Genomic DNA, 22,399 nt, shown 5'->3' with positions numbered 1-22,399 from the left:
ACGTGACAGAAATGCCATCTAAAGAAGCCCTTCAGTTTTTGCTGTCTATGTTTACATAGAATTTGGCATCATGCACCAATGCTGAGTGATGGTGAATGGTTCCTTATGTCCTATAAGCAAATACAAAATCAATGAAACAAACTGATAAATAAATGATAAATAACATTTACAATTATTACTTGCTAACTGGCTATCTGTAGGTAATGCAGTCAATAACAACTGTGCCATAAAAACTGTCAGGCATAAACTCAATGAATTTGATAAACTTTTTAAATTAAGGAAATTGCAATTAGAAAACACCTACCTGAGGAAATGTATACAGAATGAAATAGTACCTAAGGGTCTATGGGTATGGTGTTATCCAACTGGGTTAATTGTGAACTCTCCATTAGATATGTACCTAATAGGTATGTTTAACCGCCATGGGCTTGAACTTCTGGAATTGCTGGTTAAATATAATGGTAAGGAAATTGATATCATGCTGGCTGAGCTAAATGAACTTGAAACTGATTCACAGAATGATATAGACTATGCTAGGTATAAGTATAAACATCAAAGGATCTATAACAACATTGAAAGAATTTTAACTGAGATAAAAGAAAATAAAGTTAAAAAAATAATAAGGGATAAGTAGCAATAGGAAAAAGGGCAGGCTTATCCAAAACTGCCCCAGGCCCCTTATCTTAATAAAGAAACAAGCAATATTTCTATGGCAATGAATGATGAGATGGGTCAACAACCACTATCTAATAACAATGGAAATAAAATCAGCCAGCAGGAGTCATTGGATAGTAATTATGAGCATGATTTTCCTCAGTTAAGACATTTCGAGGGACTAAAAGAAAAGCACAATGTAAGCAATAATAATTTTTCAAACAACCAGGACTTTTATTTGCCCTTGAGAAGGAATCAGAGGAGAGATGGTTTTCTTGGGTGGGGTTGCATGACAAGGGGCAATTAGCATATGAAGAATTAGTGGATTTTATCAAAAATGAAAAATCACAACAATGTGAATATTATTAACCAAATTTGTGACAATAAACCTATTACTGCATTAAATGACATGCAAGATTTTAAAGTGTAAAATTTCTCTGATACTTATGTTGATAAAGAAATTGCTAATTTGTTAAGTAAATGTTTATCTTTTGTGTCAACTAAAAATTCTAGTATAGCAACAACCTTAATAGATTTTACATTTTTTTAAGGACATTGAATTTTAGAATACGTTTTTGTGAGAATACAGAATTGAATAAGGAATTTTATGTAACTAGTATATACACCCTCCTTCACCTGGTTTTAGCCTTATATGAAAAGGTATGTGAGCTGGACATTAGACATTTATTAGATAACAGAAATAAGAATTTTAAAGATAATTTAACACAACAAGAAAGGGAAATGTTAGCATATTTAGATCAGCAGAATATCAGAATTATGAAACCAGACAAGGGAGGGGGATTGCTGATTATGGATGTGTTTGACTATAACAAATGAATAAATGATTTATTGGATATGGACACATATGAATAAGTAACAGAGCATCAGCTTTTTATGGCTTATAGAAAAATAGGTAGTTTATTGCAAGATATGTTTTTGGAAAATAGAACTGATTTAGAATTGTATAACTATTTAAATATGATATCACCCACTGTACCTATTATGTTTGGTACCCCAAAAATGTATAAGGGCATCTGTAACCCTCCTCTATGTCCAATAGTAGATGGGAGTAATTCTATAACATATGCCTGTGCTACATTTTTAGACAATAAACTTAAAATAGATATAGAAAAAGAACAACAAATTTGTAAAGATTCATGGAATTTTCTGCAATTAGTAAATCAAATACAATACTTGGAAGATTTTTCTCTTCCTTGTGGTTGATGTCAAAGACCTATTTTCTGTTATACCACAGCAATTAGGTATAGAACAGATTGAAGAATATCCAATAAATCAAAGGATCCCCCAGCAGAAAGTTAATATATATGTTGATTTATTTGATATGGTTTTGTCAAACAATTACATATTCTTCAATGGATGTTATTATCTCCAGAAAACAGGAGTGGCACTGGGATCGCCTTGTGGTACTATTTTTGTGAATTTGACCATGGCATCCTGGGAAAGATGATTTGTGATAAACAGTAATGAATATGACAGATATATGAGTATGTATGTACATTGCCTGGATATTTTTATTTTATGGACAGGTAGCTTACAGATGTTAGAACAGTTTGTGAAGTTTATTAATTGGACCACACATTTTTAAAGTTCACTTATGAAGTTAATGCTGAGAAAATCAACTATTTGGAAATAAATTTAAGAAAAGGTAGGATAAATGGGAGGTTAATATCTAGAATAAATAGAAATCCAACATATTCTAATTCCTTCTTACACTACTAAAGTGCACATCCAATGTATAATAAGAGAGCAGTAGCAAAATGTCAATTTGTTTGAGCTGCCAGAATGGCTAGTCTGGATATGGATTTTGATGATGGATGTAATAAGTTGATTGAAATGTTTTTGGGAAGGGTCTATCCCCAACATATGTTGGATTAATTGCATGCTGAGGTTAAACGTAAGAGGCGAAGTGGACATTTCATTCCTATTCCTAATAATACTAGCAATAATGGTGTTATGCAACATATAAAGGACAAATATGACCTTTCAACAACTTTTATTACACTATTTACTACTGACTATTATGATATTAGAGCTACACTTATAACAAATTCTATGATTATAGAGGAGGATAGGCAAATTAAAGAAAAGCTCAAGCATGGTCTGAAAATGGTGGCAAGAAGGGGCACCAGTTTAAAGAATTTAATGGAAACTAATAATATAAAACTAACATCAGATATTTTGGTATGAGGAACTGTTGAATGTGTAATTTTTGTTGTCATATTTATGTTGGTGAATATTTTGAAATTGGTGGTACAAGGTATAAGATAAAATGACAGTTTTATTGTAATACCAAAAAGGTTGTTTATTTAGCCACATGTACAAATTTTCCCCCCTATTATGTTGTTAAAATGGAGAGATCACTAAAAGAAAGAGTATATAAGCACCAATATGCAATCAGGAAAGCAAAGCTAGCCAATGCACTGGCCAAACATGTTGCCATTAATCATGATCATGGTTTTCAATTCTTAGTTATTCAGCAAGTGAATAAAAGCTTTGGGGAGGGTTCATGGTCTTTGCAGTTAGAAAAGTATGAATTAATATGGCAAATGTTGTTAAACTATTATGTATAGCCAGGGCTCAATGAGTATAGTTCCATCAACAGCATCTTAAAACTTTGGGCACTTTGTAGATAAGTCAATTAACAAGTAATATACATGCTAGCATTTATTATTATTATTAATATTATCATGATTATTATTATTATTTATTTAAATAATTGTATTATGATAAGATTTGGAATAAGAGTTGCAGTATAGTTGCTGACAATTTTATGTTTCAGTTTAATGTTTATGCATTTATTAAATATCATAGATTATAGGTAGTAGTATGTAATTGAATTGTGATGGTTGAGTTATTGCTGAGATGTATTTTAATTAGGATGATATTATGGTGATGAAAGCAATTCTGTATGTATATGTTTTTAAAAAAAGGTCTTATAATACATTTCCATTTTTTTAATTTTTGGCAAACTCTCAAATGATATTTAAGGCTGTTTTTCTATTAAAAGGAAGTCTGATAAAGTTTAATATTATATTGAAGGAAAGCACTAACATTATTTAATAAATCATGAGTTTTAATTGGTTTCCATGTGCTATGCCAATTTATTATTTTTATCTTCATGTCTTGTGGTATAGTACTGTTATCTCCATGCAATGCTGCTTAAACTCGCTGCGCTAAAGCTCTGAGTTCTGCAACATGCATTCTTCATAACTGTCTTTTAATGCATACCTGCACATTGAAACCAGAACAGAAAATACAAATTCCACACTTTGGACACCACTCTGATAGAATATGTTATCCGCATCATATAATGATGATGGCATCATCTATAAAGATCACTATGACAAGGTAAAAGTATACTGAAATGAAGAGTAACCGAAATTAAATTCTATGCAGGATGGTGTATGAAAAAAATTACACCTGTAACTTTGTACTGGTGGATTATATATTTCTGCTTTGATAGACCAAAGCACTTCCATGCAATCATTAACTACTGTGTTCTGTGGATGGAAGCAAAATACTTATATGTGGGTTAACTTAACAGAACAGCCTGGTTATGTGTGCGTCTTTATGTATGTGTGTGTGTCCTTAGTCAGACGGACATGAATCAGTATCCTACTGTCATGAATCCAGTACCATGCAGAATAAATATTTTGACAGTGATACAAGCCTACACATCCATTTCACACAGACCTCTCAACATCTTCTCCAAAACATAGAATGATGGTATCATCCACTATAAAAGTGTCCAGCTGGAGTATGAAAGCCAAATTTGTGATGTAACACTTGTGCTTGCATTAAGTATTGCCTTACCTAACTAGTTAGGTAGTGGTTCTAATCTTATTCCAGTCAACTTATGTGTGTGTGCATATTCAGAACAGCATCAGTCTGTATCCTACTTCATCAATCCAGTCCCCCACAGAACAAATATTTTGACAGTTGTACATACTCACACAGTTATTTCATACAGGCCTCCCAACATCTTCTGTCAAACATACAGTAAAGATGTCATCACCTATAAAGTGTTGTCTAACACTTTGAAAGACAGACTTATGCTATGGTGCTTTTTTAAGTGTTCTGCTCTGTAGAGAGTTAGGTATGGGGTTCTAGTCTCCCTGCAGACAACTAGTGTGTATGTGTTGTTCAGTTAGTTCACATTTTTGAACAGCATGTATGTACTGCAACTACCATCTTCTTTTCACCAGCCACTGCTGATGTCATCAGCTATAAAATGTTTTCTGACACTATGAAAGTCAGACTCATGCTGTGATGCTTGTGTTAAGTACTGTGTTCTATAGATAGATAGGGGTTATAGTATCACTGCCATCAACTGGTGTATCTGTGCGTGTTTGTGTTCAATTCTTTCTCATTCTAGAGACCATTTTAGAACAGTATGTCAGACATTCCTACTGCCATCTTCTTCTCACCAGACACTGCTGATGCCACCATCTATAAAATGTTGTCTGACAGTTTAGAAGCCAGAGTTGTACTGTGGTGCTTAAGTACTGTGTTCTGAAGATAGGTAGGTGGGAGTTCTAGTTTCACTGCAGTCAAATGGTTTGTGGGCATCCAACTATCAGTATGGTGACAATGTTAGAATGACATGTAAGTCCATTGAGTCAATAATAAACAAAAAAGTGCATTTACCACAGAGACTCAGACTAAAGTTCCACTCCACAGTGCAGAAAAACAAAAAACAAAAATATGCTGGAAACATAATTAGCACTTTGATTGCAGAAAATGCACTTTTTGTTTATTTTTTAATTGTTTTGGCCCTTTGTTTGGTTCACTTAGCATTTGAGTCAAGTTAGTGTTATGATGCTAACATTAAGTACTAAACATTCTCCATCTTCTGTAACTAGATATATAGGGGTTCTAATCTCATAGCAGGCAGCTTCAGTGTATAGACATTCAAATAATAATTCTGAGACAATTTTACACCAAAATGTGATTACACATCCATGTCATACACTCTTTCCAACATGTTCTCAGCATACAATGATGCTACCATACACCATGTGTGCAACATGACAGTGTTAAAGTCAGACACATGTGGTGGTGCTAGTGTAGTATTGTATGGAATTGAGCTTTTATGCCTACATAGGTGTATTGTTCAAATCAGACCCAGTCTACTGCTGTGTGTGTTGGTTGATGATACATTAAAGTCATTGTATGATCTTTTGAATTGCTTCTCATTTCACTATCAATTAGGAAAACCTTTAATGTAGCCCGATGCATCCAACATCCCTTTTTTTCCTCTGGCCACATGACATCCTTCCTTCAGAAGAGTGGAGGATGTCCTCATGTCAAAGATGCATACACACTTCCATGAGCCACTGCAAGCCATCTCCAGACCACTGAATGTGTGATTGCAAATTTTGTCATAGTGTGGTGCACATGTCACATATGGACAGAGGCAGAATGTAATACAAGCAAATACACACATACACACAAAGCCTTATCATCTTCCATCAAATTGCTATAGGGAATTTGGTTGAAGTGGTATAATAATGGCTAGGATTTTATGTGATGTTGGTTCTTAGCTCAGTAATGTCTTATGATCCTGTGAATATTTTACATGTCATCATTGCTGTCACTGACATGTACTATGTTAAGGTATGGATATATGGTAGGCCTATAAGAGGATATTGCAACCTGTAATGTAAGGTTATGCATCGATGGCTGCTGCTGATATTTGATTTTCTCTTCCTTCCATAACAGCTGTAGTAATATGCCTCCTGAGAACAGTTAACAAGGGATGATACTGTGTATATTTTTGGCTTGGTAAGCCATGTGTTTTTGTAGTGGAGCAGATCAACATTCTACACAGTACTCATTCAACCATCACAGTGACACATGCAGTTTGGCACATGTCTGCATGTGTATACCTACCATTATTAAAAGCTTTATGAAACACATCAGTTAAAATTCATACTGATTACATTGGTACATAAGTATTGTTTCATCCACATGATGTAATGCTGTGAGATACACAAAAATATCACATGTTTTGATTCAATTGCAACATTGTGGATTTCATTGTATGCACAATTATGCAGCTACTCCTAAGGATTATTGAGATGGTCACTAGAGCCACTGTGTAACTGTTAGCATTTGTGTCAGTAACTGCTCTGCAAGTGCCACAACCAAGTTATTTGTGATGTGTTCTTATATAGTATCAGGCCGCTCAAACACAGCTTTCCAATGAAAAGCATATAGGCATATGTTATATAATTGATGTAATTATGTAAGTTTGACAGAGGTATTTGTGTGAACAGTACCACTGTCTGGCATGTGTTGCATACCCAATGTTGTATTTGGAGGTGTTGTCACAAATCTGTTTGTCAACCACTGTTGCTTGCCATGAAACCTCACTTGTATTTGTTTAATCATGATGGGCAGTATGTAGATGCAGTTAGCCCTGCTGATTTTAGTACAAACATGTAAAGTTTATTTAGTCTTCGTGCTAGGCTTACACAGAGTTTTTGAACCCCCCAGGATAATTTATGTGTGTGTGTGTGTGTGTGTGTGTGTGTGTGTGTGTGTGTGTGTGTGTGTGTGTGTGTGTGTGTGTGTGTGTGTGTGTGTGTGTGTGTGTGTGTGTGTGTGTGTGTGTGTGTGCGTGTGTGTGCGTGTGTGTGCGTGTGTGTGTGTGTGTGTGTGTGTGTGTGTGTGTGTATAGATAGATAGATAGATAGATAGATAGATAGATAGATAGATAGACAAATAAATAGATATATAGATATAGATATAGATATAGATATAGATATAGATATAGATATAGATATAGATATAGATATATTTTTGCCATTTTCATTTGCATGCACACAACTGAGGTTCACAGCCAAAAGCAAAAAATGAGAAAATTAATTGGGGCGGCATTCTGTAGCACAGACAATCCAGGCACTGGTGCAAGTCTGTCAGCCCATTGGATAGCACTGAGTGAATAAAATGCAGCTGTTGCCCTTACATCTCTGTGGCAGAAAGTATAAGTATAATGAGCTTAGAGAAAGAGGACAGGTAATGCAAGGTTCAAATCCAGGTTACAGATAATATTTTACGAATAATATTTCTGAGAGAGCTCAGTATGTACCTTGACGCACATTTTAATATATAAATGTGTTGTTGTTAGAAGCTCAATATTACTAATAAAATATGATATGAATGAAGTGAAATAAGAAATTTTCTAAATTGTGACAACACAACAGTAGTAACATGATTTGTGCAAAACTATATTAGATATGATGAATTATATCATCATATCTCCTAAGCAGTAATCCTAACAGACAGAAATATTCTTTGAAATAATGGCGATATTAATTGTATCTGCTGTGTCAAAAATGATCAAATGTTATTTGCAGTCTATCCACTTTCCCATTACTTGACATTAGCAAAAGTCCTGATAGAAATTAAAGTTATGATGTGGAAAGGAGATGTGAAATAGATTAATGCGTGAGTGTAATGCACTATGTGTTCTTCTCATTGCTAGATATAACCTTTGATTGTTTTAATTTTGCTTCCATTTGTTTACAATTTTATTATTATTGTTGTTTTTAATATCGGTTTGCATTTTGCAGTAGCATGCTGCTTGGTAGTACATAATTCCATTTCATGGCTGAAGGCAAACATGAACATTTTTAACTTGGGCTGCCTTCTGTAGTGAAAATAAGTCTGGCACCAGTGCACTTCTGTCAGCACTCAATATAGCACCGAGTGAAGAAAATGCACTTCTCAGCCAACAAACTGTGTGGTAACCACTTTAAATACATCAAGTAGAGCGCAAAAGTAAAGGCACAGGTGCCCTCAAATCTATAGTACAGATAGTTTTGTTTCTTGTGTCAAATTAAGTATTGACACAAATCTTGTCATAAGAATTCAACAAACTAATATGTGTAATAAATGCTAAAGATGTAACCTACAACCCTTGTGAATTTCTGTTACCAATGTTTTGTTGTGGAAAAATAAACTATTCTTCTTGTGAATAACAATACTTGCTATGTATGATATGAGAAACTACATAACTCTCAACCTGTTAGAGCAAGAAATCTGGACACAGCCATAAACAATGGGCAACAAAGGCCCAAAAATAGTGACATTTTTTAAAACATTACTCTTTGATAGAATAACAGGTTTTGAATTAGCATGAAATTTTGAAGGGTATAAAGCCTGAAAGTCAAATGTTTGTCATTATATTCTGACTTGAATCCTCAATGAAATCATTGCCAATGAATTGCTAGAAAACTACAATTTTATGAGAAACAGTTCAAAATTTTGAGACAAAAATCTCTACATTCTGCAAATATCTGGACAGTTGAGAGGTATAGGATGAGATCAGGAATGTACTAACATAATGAATGTTAAATATGTAGAATTACTTACACATTACATATCCATATGGCCTATTTATTAATCATGGCAGTAATACATTTCCCTTTTAAAGTGCATCATTATGACTTTGATGTGGTGTGTCACAAATGAGATGATGCAATTTTCTTTGTGTCCCCTTTCCTTGATAAATGCCATTACCGGAATCACCGATGATAGGTAAAAGAAAGGCAAATTCCGTTTTGCATGCCGGTGTTTAAAGGATGACTGTGTCATCGTATTGGTGTAAGAGCTATGTTTATTGATCGATTGTTGTTTTTGGAATTCCGTCTAGCCATCCATTCACTATCTCTTTTTCCCATTTTTGCACATGAGGTCAGTGTGTCATTTCAACAGTAACAATCATCTAGAGCCAAGGTTTACACTGCTGGATAGCTAGCTCTGCTGCAGTAGGTCTTCTGCACCACAATCACACATATGGGCAATTTAGAGTGGCCAATCCAGCTACTGCTCATCTTTTGGAATGTGAAAGAAAACTAGAGCACCTGCAGAAAACACATGTGAACACAGGGAAGACATGCAGACTCTACATAGAAGGCACCTCAGCCAAGAATCAAACTGGGGAACCTTTTTCTGTTAGGCATCAGTGCTATCCACTATGCCAGTGTGCAGCCTATGTTGTGCCTTTTGCATTAACCATGGTTTACAACCAAAGGCAATAATGAAAAAAAAAATTAATTTGGGCTGCCTTCTGACATTTGTCACAATATTTTCATAAGGAATATACTACTCAATAAAATTGGTAATATAAATATGATTTTTGCAACAAATGTATCAATAATGCCTACCATGTGAGTCCAATATAATGTGTGCAAATTATGCTATACATGGCAATTATGACAGCTAATTTAGAATGCACTTGCATAGGTATGATATGCACAGTAGATTTATTGTAATTTGTATGACCCATTGCATATCATACCTTTGTGTTCATGACAATATGTCCTGTGATATGTAAAATACCTCAACATGTCTTAATCAGGTCATGCAACTCCATGTATCTAAGATGCATGTACAGCTACAAAAAAAGCCTTTTACATAGAAATACAGAACTGTGACTAATGAAAGTCTCATACATACATACATACATACATACATACATCTCTTAAGTATGGCTCCATTTTTTGTGAATTAATATATCTCAAATTAACATTTAAAAAGGATGTCATCCTGTGGCAATGACAGTTAATAAACAAAGGGTAAGGTTTCGTTCTTCTTTTTCTCCTGGCTTCAAGTCCAAGGTGGCACTACTCAATTTTACTAGTGCTTAAGTCCCAACAACCCAATATGTCACAATTCATACCAATTTACATACAGCTAGGGATGATTATAACAAACACAATAAAGCATTTCAGTGTTTAACACTGGAATATGTATAAGTATGTGGATCATCATACATGGCAAAACTCACTGCCATATTTCACACCTTCATTGCTTTTGGATGTGACCATTGCCAATGTGTATGCCAAGCCACATGTGTGGTTTCAGTTCTGCAAATGCAGCCGACAAAGCTGTGCATATTTATACAATCGTTATTATACCCAAGTTTAAATTTGGTACCATTTTTGATCCATAGTTCTAGCCTGACTTCTGTATCCATGGCTGTCAAAGGAGAAGGTGGTGTTTCAATTATAGTACAAAGGTGGGATGCTGAGGAGTCCAACATTTTCATGGCACCCCTCCTCAAGAGCTACAGCTGTAGGCTGCTGCATGGAGATTATACCAGGTCTCATAATAAGGCTGTGGCTTGGTATAGTTTGGCCATGGCTGACTCCAGTGTCACTAGCATTCCATGTGCTGAGGCAAAATGTCATCACCATTACAGTGACATGAGGAGGTGAAACAGGACCTGCTGAGCCAAAGGAAGGATGAATATAAAACTGCAAACACCCCTCAGTTGTGAAGTATAGTGATCTGTCACCAGTCAGTGATATAACATGGATTATCCAGCCAATACAGTTATGCATTATGAGTTCACATATTTTCCCCAACACACAGCTGCAAAGAGAGCACAGAACTGTCAGGCACATCAGGAGAGAAGCACTTGCCTTACACAGTCACAAGGTAAGTATCCATTAGGTATGCGTGCAAGCCAGATAATACTTTTTGGGCCATTAATCCAGATCAGCTTGATCAGACATACCTAACCTTTTTAATCAAGCATACATGCTTTTCCCAATACCTCCTGGTAATTGCATTATGCAGTGATTACACCGGCTTTGTTGTGTGTTGTTTTATTTCCCAAAAGTAGAAATTAGCTTTTATTAAAGGATAGTATTTTTGAAACATTAATAACAATACTGAATGACATTAACAGTTCAAGACTGGTAACGCTAATTAACTTGGAAAGAATATACCCAACATGGCATACTGAAATACATATTTCCATCTCATATAAGAGCACTCAGACTGATTTTATTTTATGATACATTAATGCATTCACATCATATCTGGATGTGCCAAAAATTAACATAATTATGTGCCATATTTGTGTATGTACCGAAATAATAAAATAATGTGATATGATATTGATTTTATTCTCTCTGGTTTGACTCTCTCATCCCTATCATTCTTTTTTTGAAGGGGATACATTTCTACTGAAAGCAAACTGACCATCAGCACAGGGAGCAAGATTGACTACTGTGGTTCGGCCTTCCATACCTCAACAGGTGGCTGTGGTGGCACCATCACAGGCAGCACAGACACCCAGCACATCAGAGTTACCACCTGTCAGTATTGCATCCACAATTCCTCCCTACCTGCTCCACCTGCATCAGGTAGGTTTGTCTACCTGCCAATGTTCTGGCACCCTTCAAGAGCAATATAGTACAGGAGGGGGTGATTATGTCACCTGTCACCAGCTGACAGGACTAGTTTATGATAAAATGAAGTGGGGTCTTGGTGCCTAAATTGGCAGAGTTGAAAAGGTCCTGCATTGCATTGCCAAATCGATGCCATTTCTAGCACTGACCCAGGAAATTGACACAGAAGATAGTGATAACATTTCTATTTCCAAGCCAGACAAGGACACATGTCCACTACCTATCCTCAGTTATGGTGTACCCCAACCTTTTGTGTCCATCACCATGCCTCCATGTCTTTTATGTTCTGTATGTCTGTGCTGCTACCTAACCTATCCTACCTACCTGACTCTTTGACTTGTAAGCACCTTCTTCAACATTCCTCCTTGTAAGAAAATGGGCACATGAGCCACAAAAAAAACCCCCACTAAATAGCTTTCCACTTTGAATCTGTGTCATTCTGATATACTTTATTTGTAGCAGTTGACTATACAACATTATTCTGATGTTGTCACCAATCCCTGGTGTGGTGACTCTCCAAAGTCATAAAATTCTGCATACAATTCTGTATATTTATGTCGTGAAGAAGTGGATAGCTATAGTGGTCTCCCACCACCATCCTGCAAATTCCTGTATTTTTCCCTGTGTTCTCCCCTGTACTAGCACCACATATTCACCACTGTTCTAGCGACTTCTTTTCATACATATAATCTGGTCAAAAAATAGAAACACATACAATATACATGGTGAGAAATGGCCCATCAAAAAGCTTTCACTTTTTTCCTTCAGTATTTGTGCTGAGCTTGGCAGTGTGCTCCATTGTTGAGTTACATTGAATGTTGCTTCACATCCTATGGCAAAAACGGATGAGTTTTTTTCCTCACCCGCATGAGTCCAGTTGCCTTTGCAATGTGCATAAACTCAGCGAGATGTAGGAATTTAGAGTAAAGGCAGTATTTTGACACAGTCATTCTGACATTTATTAAGCTAGTGAATATAATGAACTAGGAGTACTTATGGGATGCATTGTGATAACTCATTGGTCTGTAGACTAATGTCTTTGCATGATCTCAAAGGTTTGATTCCAGACATATGACAATATATAATTTCATGCCTTTTAATGTTCCTATTGTGTTTATGAAATTCTGTATTTCTCTTCCGTTATAACAGTTCATGAACCTAGCAGGACTAGAACAATATAACATAGCATTTGAATAGTAAGGGAATAAAGCATTTGCAAAAGCATCCCATGACATAAGGGAGACTTATTAAACCTCCTTTACCTTGATTATGTCTTAATCTTGTTTCAGCGATATTATAGTGTACTATCTCACCAGATGCGCAGTAGCCCCAACCCCGCCCAAGCTGGTTGATGTCTGCTGTACTTATGAATAACCAAAAATGAAGTGGCTTCCTCGGCATGAATATTCATTTTGATGAGTAATCGCAGTTATATTTAACAGATGAATTTTAACTCCATTTAAAGAATCATTAAGTGCATACTTAGCTGTTTCAGCATAACAAATGCTGGAATACAACCACCAAATTGATAAACTACTACTAGTAATCCTAAACCGCCATAGTACATCAACTGTACAAGAGATCCAAGTAAATATAAGCAAAAGCAAAGGGAAAAAGTAATTGTTTATATTCACTGGAAGAAAGTCCTTGTGCACCAGCATTACAAACAAATAACTAAACTATCACAGGAATCTATAGTACTGAGCTGCTCATCTACATTCATTATATACATGTCAGCATGGGGTAATATACATGGCATGCCAGTCATGCCTCATTTCCTTACCACTTCCTAGGTTTTAGGCTTGTCAATCATCCTGACCACTCCCACTCGTGTGCAACTGACGGTGAGCCAGTACACTACAGTATCGCCCTTGTTTCTACCATCCTATTCCTTTTTGCTCCCTACAACCAACACTTTGTTGTACGGAGCATGACAGAGTAATAATGATGAAATACCTAAGATTAAGATACATATAGATGGTCCGACATGCCCCATAGACAAAACTATGGGCATTTTTCTCTCACTCCCTCTTTCTCTCTCTCTTCACCTGTTATGCACCATCATGTTTTACTATTGTATATTTATTAGACTGATGGATGTAATGTTCATCCTATATAATTTTACTAAAGGCATCAGTGGTCATTGCCTACATATTGTTTTGAGTCATCATTCTACTCCTTTTGTCATAATCTACATAAACCCTGCCTCCATCATCACCCCTGTGTGTCTACTCCCTTCTGTGTCATCAGTTTGTCCCCTCAGCATTTGCACAATGACTGGAACAGAACAGCACCCGTAACTCAGGGGAAATCGCAGTACACAGTTTATGGCAAAATCTTATGAGCTTCTGAAGTTGGCTGCATTACTGTGGTGCCCTTTGTGCTACTGTGCTTAAAAGCATCACGTGAAGACAGGTATTTTCTTCCCTCCTGAACAGGCTGCTGATTTGAATGGACAACATACAGGCTATTCCAAATGCAAATATTGTTAGGAAACAAGCTGCCCAAAATTCCCGGTTCTTGTCAAATGTGTAAATCATGACACATACAACACCTTAAAATAACACACCTCTGTTCTTTCTTGGATCATTTAGTATGCTGCTGGATTTAACACACACCTTCTGTCTTATCAAAATTATCATTACTGTGATGAAGCTTGATGTCTGCATACTCATTTACCTCATTCTTTTTCAACTATCACTTTAAACCAAGAAAATTAAGGTTGCAAAGTAACATTTCTTTTGTAGTGTGTTGACATAATTCACGTCTGTAAAATCATTTTGGCATAGTGAGTCCAGAAATATATGAAAGACAAATTTAATATTTTATTTACATCTTATTAATCCACCATTATCCTGCTTATGTCTTCATCATGTTTTTACTTTCTGACCCCTATGCTAGCTCCCGATTGGAAAGACTTGATTGTACATAACATTACAGATTACTTATCAAGAAGACATAAACAGTAACACACCACAAAGATGTTAAATAATGGCCCAGAAAAAAAAAATCTTTGTCTCAATCTCTGTGTCTGTCTGTTCCCAGTTGTGTATCATCACTTTTTTACTGTTGCATATTTATTATACTATTGGATGTAATGTACACATCATGGGGATTTTACAACCAACATGACTGCATGGTTAGTTAATGCTCAGGTCCATTAATTTGTTTTCCAATATTGCTACTGTATGAGTCCAAATGTATGCCAAAGTGTCTTTGAATGTTTTGTTTGACTGCTTTGGATGTACGTAAGTGTTGGCTACACATTTTATCAATGTACCATCATGCTCTTGTTGTATTAATGTGTTTGCTTCCTATTGGGAACATTATCTCATACAGATCTTGCCTGAATAATTATGATGACAAACTGAACCGTAATGCTACACAAAGAAGTGTAGAAATGGACCATAAGCACATCACTTCCTATGTTTCTATGACTTGTTTCTCAATCTCTCTTCCCATTTAGTGTCCTCAGCTTTTGCATGGAGCTTGGCTTCAAGCACCAGTGGTTAGTGATGATAATTATCAGTTCATGCCTTACCATAAAAGCTGTAAATTTTAATTTTGGTTGCACTACCATAGTTCACATTCCAAAAATGATCTTAGCCATGCTGCACTATAGAAATACAGACTGTTATTACTTTTGTGAGGCAGTTGGTGTAATATATGCATTAGGATTATATATAGTTCACACACTGTATGGAATGCCACATCTGTTTTTACTGTGATGAAGGTTAATGCCTACATTTTCTCTTGCTTCAATCTGTTTTCGATGTCACTTTAAATTTCTCAGCTAAACTTAAGAATGTATGAGTTTCTATATATTAAACTGAGATAATTCTCCTGTTTGAACACTTTTATTTTATACTGTCAAGGGTTTGAATCCCGATATATGTCATACAACCTCATCAGTCAGTCCTATCATATGTCATACATTTATTTCATGTTTTCACATATCAATAGTATGTGTGTAAGTGTGCTGCATGTTTTATCAAGCAGCAGTATCTTCTTCATGTTCTCATCATGTTCCCACTCTCCTACACCATCTTCAGCCATATTGGAAACATTTTATTGTACACAGCAATATATCTGAAGTGTACAGAGTTTAAAATGATGTAGACATGTCTGCATCTTAATGTTTGTTGCTGTTGTCACCCCTACCTGTGAGAATTTCCTGGCAATCACTGACAATTGGAGGTATTCAGAAAAGACACAGATCTGATTTTGTATATTTATATAGGCCAAAAAATGCAGAATAACACAACACAAGTATGTGTAGGAATGATTTAGAAAGCAACTTAGTATGTCTGTACATGTATGCCTTTCTTCAAATCTCACCCTCTTCACACCTCCTCTGTTTCATGAAATAAACTTCCTTCCTTCAGTACTATTTCTGTAAGCTGTGCTTCCATCAACAGTAACATGATAGGTCCCTCAACCTCAAGTGTTTCATAATCATTCAAAACATGATGTTCTTATCTTCCTAAAAATAATTGCAACACATGAAGTACATTCAATTCTTTTTAATGGTTTAAAACCATGCCACAATACTGACATATGGAACGCATTGTTGACATGCACTGAAGGTGACAGGATTGATAAGGCTGAATTAACATCCATGTTCTGAGGTAAAATAATTACGACACACACCTGTCTGTTATAGATGTATCGAATGTAGAACTCAATTATGTGTTATAAACAGATTCACTTTAGAACACTGAAAGCCCATAACATTGAAATTCAAAACACTGAGACCAAAATCTTGAAAATTCAAGACACTGAAAACTCAAAACATTGAGTCACATAACATTGTAAAAACATATGAAAGCGGCATGTACTATATTGCAGCACAACTACAGACAGAAACAAATAAAAAACAAACCATGTTACACTTCTTCAAATATGCACCCCCACACCCCCTGGTACTTAAATATGTCATCTAAGAGATCCCACTACACTACACCAAGATGTGTTATGTTGTAGTATTGCAAGTAAGAAAAGAACATGACTGAGGTTACCTATGAAACCCCGGTAAGTATCGGAGAGATATATAGCAATGTGTAATGTTTTAACAGTGAATTAGTGTTTTTAAGAGAAGGTTGAGGACAGTTTTTTACAATTTAAGCAGGCTGTCATGAAGCACAGAATGGTATGTTTGCTGTTTTGTTCTCTGTAGTGCAATCACAGAGTTGATATATTTAAGTAGCAGGAGGTGTTGGGGGCATAGCCCCCTGCATATGGGGTGCAGGGGGGCTTACCCCCCTGTTTATAGTTGGAGAAGTGTAATATGGTTTGCTTTTTATTTGTTTCTGTATGTAGTTGTACTGACATATATTAAATGTTGGTTTCCTATGTATTTTCAATGGCATGGGAGTCAATGTTTTGAGTTTTCAGTGTTTTGAATTTTCAAGATTTTGGTCTTAGTGTTTTGAATTTCAATGTTATGGGCATTCAGTGTTATAAAGTGAATCCCATATAAACACACGCAATTACATAACAAATGTTACATTCCTCAGATACATGGACAGTCACCGTATTTGAGGACAGTTTTAATATTCACCTGTATCATACATACAAGGAGTGAAAAACTGCATTTGTCATGATAAATGTGTAAATCATGACAAACAAAACACATATCAGAACATACATGTGTTCTATATTCTATCAGATCCATTCATTTTTGCATGTCTGTTCTGCTTATCTGTTTGAAGGTTGGCATGGACCACAACAGACTAGTGCTAATTCCCAGTCTAAGTTCAACACCTCATGATATGATTATGCATGTGCTAATATTTTGCAGTCAGATGTTCAAATGAGTTTGCCAGTGGTACACTTCAGGGAGAGAATTCAAAAAAAAAATATTACAAGGAATTATTTTTGTAGATTGCACAACTTCTGTATGCGTTGATGAAATGTTATAACCAAGGCATCTATCTGGATTTAACAGTTTTGAATTTTGTGTAAAGAATTGTTTCTAAAGAAGTTGTAATAGATGAAAGTGGCAGAATAAAAAGATTATTATGCTAAATCCAGTACCTTGTCTTCACTACACTATTTTTGGTGCATTTTTTGGAGATTTCATAGTGATGTTGACTCTATTAATTCAGTCTGCAAAGGTATTTCTGTACTCTAATACTTACACTTACAACTTTGGTACAGTGGTATATAACCATTTCACTTTGAACAAAGTTGAAGAACAACTCCAAGAAAACAGCAAGCAGTCCAAATGAATACTTTATTAACCAAGACACAGTTGTTAAGTGCTTTCGAAAATCTTCATCAGAACAACATTATTTCACAGAAAACATTCCCAATATATACCCCTCACAATGAATCATATGATGTATTTAATTAATCATTTAAAGTAAAACTACCAAATGTGTAAAAAAAGTTAAAATTATCTAATACTATATGCCAATAATTTTAACAGGGGATCAATTGAACAACGATCATTTAATTCAGGATAATTACAGGCATCCAGTAAAATCTGCCATCTAATTTTCTGTTTATCTAAATGTTCGTTTATTATCCACCTCTGTAAATCCTTGTGCTGCTTGGTTAATAAAGTATTTGTTTGGACTGCTTGCTGTTTTCCTGGAGTTGTTCTTCAGCTTTGTTCTAAGTTTATTTTATAGTGGATATAATCATTTCACACATAATCAAAACAGTCTTTGTGGTGTCCCTCAAAGCCTCACAAAACCAGGGTGTCAGTGTACTGGGTCCAAAAACAAATAATGAGGAAACTTCTCTGTGTGGAAGATTTTAAGATTCCCTAGATGTCAGGCACTTAATAAAAAACATACTGTGAATATTCCACCTAATAGCAGATGTTAGAAATACTTTCTTTAAAAACTTTTCAAAGTATAACTCTACGAATGAAAGTAGGGAAACACAAGCTAGTTCAAGTTGAAACTTATTCATTAAAAACACACTTAAGTGATCTGAATAGCAGTTAAAAACAGAATAAAGTGTAGAAATTCACCATTCCATTTATATACCTGTTTAAAAGCATGTTTAAATGCATGGAAGTGGTTTACTATGGTAGCTGTGTTGCAAAAGACAATTGGCATATTGCTAAATAGATTTCTAAAGAATTCTGAAGACTTATGTTAAGTTTTTCTTTTCTTTTTTTGATACTACAATAAAATGCTTTCAGGAAGTTTTAGCAATTATTAATGTATAATTTTTAGTTTAACTTGTAGTTTAGTTTAGTTTAACATATACTGGAATCACACAGAGTTTGAACTAGGGCAGCATCACACTGGTGCATGAGGGAAGGGGTATTTAGCAAGTAAACATGCTAATTGTATTTTAAGAATATCTATTTCATTTTAGTAGGTTTTTCCAAGAACATTTGGCTTTCAATCACTAGCCTTGATAACTTAATCATTTGACTTGTATTAGGTTCTTTTGCTACAATGTAGGGTGGTTACTAGAAAAATATAACAAAGCATTAGAGGAATTTGATTTTCTAATTATCTCGGAACAGAATCTCCTATTTTCTATATCCTTATACAATATTACATTCAAATAATTAATTTTAGCCTTGGATGCATTGTATACAAATTTTAAAAAGTATGTGGTAGATTCTAAATTTGCAAAAAACTATTTCATCCTCAGACCATATTAAAAAGATATCATCCAAAAATCATAAATATAATTGAATGTGGTATTTGTAAGGTACCACATTGGCATATATTGATGTAGATGCAGCCCCCATAGCCACACCTTGTATCTGATGATAGAATTTCCCCTCAAAATAAAAATAGGTGTAATCCAGGACACACTGCATATATTGCTCAACAAGTCTAGTATCAATGTTTACGTTCTTGGGCCAAATTCATGATCACCTGCAGTAAGTTTAGGTGGGATGTGGATATTTGCAATAGGTATTTTATCACTGGCACATAAATGCCTAGTAGCTGTTTACAAAGGTTCAGGATGAAATGTGTATACCTCCAGGATAAGTTTGGGTTTCCTATTCTGTCGCATTCTGATGTTTTACTTTTGTCCAATAATGCCTGTTGCATACTCACTAGGTTCCCTGCTATGGATTCAGTTGACTGGCTTGCTATTTTTTAAAATGTGTGTTGCTCAAGTAAGCCAGATCCCACTAATATGTTTGTGGTTGCATCTTTCATATCTAAAAAAATCATTCTTTAGAGAATTTAGGCCTGTATTTGCCATTTCCTTTGTATTCCTAACTTTTTTATTTGACGTTACTGTACTCATTAGTTTGCAGTGCTTAACTAAACTGGAATTTTCTCTTGCAAAAAGACCCAAAAAGTAGTAAAAAACTGTTAGCATAACCTCTGCCTTGACCAAGTATTACAGACATGTTATTTTAAACTATATACAGGTATGAGTATATATCCTCCCAAAGCAATACTGAAATGATGAGTAACCGAAATTAAAGTCTATGCAGGATGGTGTAGGAAAAAAATGACACCTGTAACTTTTGTACTGGTGGATCATATATTTCTGCTTTGATAGACCAAAGCACTTCCATGCAAATTAAAAACATCTGGAAATGAAGCACCTATTTTCTTGTGCTTTGTAGTCCACTCCAAAAGTGAACGGAGATAAAAGAAAAAAAAAACAGATAGCATATAAACATATTCCTATTATTCATGAATTTATCATCAGCTAGCACTATTTTTTAGATAGAAAAAGCTGTTTTTACCCCATGCCTTGGTAATAGTTATTCTTATCCTGCAGTTGTAGAAGAGCACTTTTTTAAGTATGAGTGACAGTGGCCAGATAATGTGTATTAATGGCTTTAAAATTGTTAGACACTTTTGTCGTACTTTTTCGACTTTGTAAAGTGTATAATAGCTTTCAGAGTTGCTCTAACTTCTTATCTGTGTTCTGTGGCTACCAGTATTTCCTGCTGTTATGCTATAGCATGTGATTACAGCTTAGCATCACTGAAAGATTTAAAAACGTTTGTACAGCACCTTACATACATCAGAAAGGTGCTTAACAAAGCTGTCTTGTACCTGAAGAGTAATCGTGGTGTCCCATGCACTAGAAACATATTGCCACTTCTAAAGTCTGTCTGACTGATTACATAGAATTAATCTTCATAATTTCACTGTGTGTCTCTTAACACTGTCTCCAAATGAACCATGCTGTTATTGAGATCTCCACTGGAGCAACCGATTAGTTGTTATTATATACATTTCTGACTTTATATTCCAACTTACTGACTGAATCTGCAGGTAGTCTCTGTAAGACATTTTGCTTATAACATCAGAAAACAGACATTTTTGAATTGAACAACAAATCCAAAAACATTTGCAGACTGGGAATCAATATGCTAAATACTTTTTATACTTTTTATTGGGCAAACTTCACTATTTTTGGTGTTACATGTTGTTAGATTAGTCTAAATCGGTTTGATGATTTTAGCTATATTACTTGTTTATTTATTCAGTATTGTGTTGGATAATTCTGTTTTGTATAATGATGGATTTTAATAAAGTTAAACTGAATAATAGATTTCAGTAATCTAAAGAAACCAGATGCAACCAAAATATATGTAGCCAGTCTGAACCAACTAATAAATAAAGCAGAATAAGTTACAAAACAAAACAAAATTGTTATTAATGAAGCAGAGATGCAAAAATATGTGGTGTAATGGACAAGGCTGGACAATATGTGTTGTATGTAATTTCAAATAACACCAGCACAAGAATCACCATACTAACACTACTGCAAGTCTCCATGCAAGGTATATAGTTGTCAATTAAAGGCAGAAGTTTGAAGAGTAACAGCAGGAGATGCATTTATGTGATACCTATCAGTGAAAGAATTGCTTATTTGATTGATGGAGAGCATTAGTTTCTGAGAATCTCCTAACAGATACTAGGTGCAATGCAGAAATCTCTGTTCTTTGTTTAGTCTTACCCTTTCTTTTTGTCTGTTCCAAATCATTTATGGACAGCATGCATGTGGCATACAGTAAAATGCATGGTTGTACTTTTATCGGTGCCAACAGTATGATCTGAGCAGATTCAGTAGTGTTATTCATTCATTCATTCATTAAGGGACCTTCCATCAAAATTTGTCATTTCTCAGGGGAGCATGGGACAAAGTGCATTTAAAAGGCATCTTGAAATGGTATGGACTGCATCTTCTGACAGGCTTCTAGGAAACATGCCACTTATTATCTTATTGCTACTATCAGAAACATGTAATATGTTCTAACAGATTACTGAGTGGCAATATTACAGATTTAGAATGAACATGAATAAGCGTGTCCACGTTTATATCTATATCCATATTATTTGTATGAAAATAATAGAAAAACCCATATGTCGATGTTCATAAAATCAACCTTAAAATTTTGACAACAGAAATGTTGACATGTTACAGCACATTTGCCAGCAATAATCCGGGTGAATGCAAAATTAAAACACACCCCTGCTGATTATACATACTAATTGCAAGATTAGACAATATCTGGCAAAGGACATTATTTCACCACCACAAGAACTGTATGAACTTGCACACCT

The sequence above is a fragment of the Protopterus annectens genome, chromosome 10.part0 (assembly GCF_019279795.1).
Source record: "Protopterus annectens isolate FY-2018-M chromosome 10.part0, PAN1.0, whole genome shotgun sequence".
Taxonomy (NCBI): domain Eukaryota; kingdom Metazoa; phylum Chordata; order Ceratodontiformes; family Protopteridae; genus Protopterus; species Protopterus annectens.
The sequence above is the reverse complement of the archived record's forward strand: the minus strand, read 5'-3'. Positions refer to the sequence as shown.